This window comes from Cottoperca gobio, chromosome 10 (assembly GCF_900634415.1).
Source record: "Cottoperca gobio chromosome 10, fCotGob3.1, whole genome shotgun sequence".
In the NCBI taxonomy this organism is placed as follows: domain Eukaryota; kingdom Metazoa; phylum Chordata; class Actinopteri; order Perciformes; family Bovichtidae; genus Cottoperca; species Cottoperca gobio.
In genome coordinates, this window is record NC_041364.1 from 26,905,551 (window position 1) to 26,907,370 (window position 1,820).

Sequence of the window (1,820 nt, forward strand, 5' to 3'; positions counted from 1 at the left end):
ACACACCCCTCAGACAAAGCATCTGTCAGTCAGTGGAACAGCGATAAGAGAGTAAAACTCTTCTTTAAACATTTAGCAGGCTGAGCAGTAAATACTGATGTTCATAAACAGCAAGTCACTATAATCTAACAGAAGAGACTGATTACAATGAAACATTTATTCATAGTAATGACTGCAAATGTCTCCACGAAGTGTTTTTATTACAGGGAATCATCAGAGAGCTCATGCACACATGAAATATGATGCTTTTGGTCTTCAACCTTGAAGAAATATTTAAAGAATAAAGGGACATTCTATATTTCTCTGACAGCAATAAATCCCATGTGCAGACTCAACCAACAGTGAATGTATCTCAGGTACTGTGTGTGTATCACTGCCCCATCTATCTTCTTCCTCTGTGCCATAGCGCTCCATTAAAAACACATGAACCATCCCCACTGTTGCACCGGGTGACATGTTCCTTCATTTCCATGAACACACAGCAAATTCCCTGTTTTCTCAGTCCCACCAGGATTGATGATTCTGATTACTGCAGCCTAAAATACCCACATTTGCAACAGCTTTTGTAAGAATACTTTTCTTTTACAATTCACTGCTGTAATGTTAGACATTTAAATCAGAGAGAAAATATGTAATTATATGATGAGCTCACCAATAATCCTAAATAATTAGTTTCATAAGCATCAAGTCAGCAGTCTGTGCTAATTCTTAGTTTGTCCTGTGTAGCACAACAGGCTGTTGGCTAGAGATGACTCAGGGCAGGAAACTGTTAGAAGGTTTTCCTGAAACTTCAACTGGTGCAGCTTGTCAGAGGTCATACACAGCCTGAGAGTAAGCTCTGTCTAAGACTTTCATTTGATGTGGGATCACAGCAGTGAGTCTAAAAATGATTATTTGAAGTGGGAAAGGGCAGTGATCAGGGCTCAGGACGCTTTGATTCTAGTGCTGATTGAATCACTTTTAAGAAGAATTTCAGTGCCTTGCTCAAGGGAAGTAAGAGTCTGATTACACTGGAATGAATCTACTGGCTTCTCCATCTGTAACAACAAAGCAATTATCTTTTACATTTGACCAAAGTGAGCACGCAGTGCACTCAGTATACAGTAAATGAGCTCAAAAGGAGATGGGCAGTTTCATCTGACCTCAGAATAACTCCTCCATCCATCCCCCACTGCATTACATAGAATTAGATAGCCAGGTCAGAGCCCCCCACCCCCACCTCCTACCAACCAATAGTGGAGGTTAATTGAGATCAGCAGGGGAGGGTGGGCGTGTGATTGCCGTGGCCAGAGTGGCGGCCTTTTACTGAGACCCGTTGTTCGTTTTAATTGTTGTCTGGGCTGTTTGTCATCAGGCCGACACCCGGTGGCAGGACGAGAAGAGGGATGGAGAAAGAGAGACAGTGGAGGGAGAGAGAGGAGAGACTGGACACCGGTGATTTACATTAATATGTACTGAAATAAACAAGCAGAGAAGCCATGCGTTAAATCAACTCAGAGAGAGGGAGAGGGAGCCTCAGGGTGAGAGAGGAATAGAGAAGAAGGATGTGTGTGTGTGTGTGTGTGTGTGTGTGTGTGTGTGTGTGTGTGTGTGTGTGTGTGTGTGTGTGTGCTTGGAAAGAAGCGTTCTTTTTATTGTTCTATTACCGTGCAGTAGATTTAGACGCACAAAAGTGCACACACGCACACACACCATGTCAGATTTGAGGGTCTAGTGTGTCTGCTTTCTCTCTCCAGTATTTTAGTATTCTAATCCATCATTGGCCTGACATGGGGATGCTGTCTCTCTCCTTTCTCTCTCCATCTATGTCTCTCTCCATG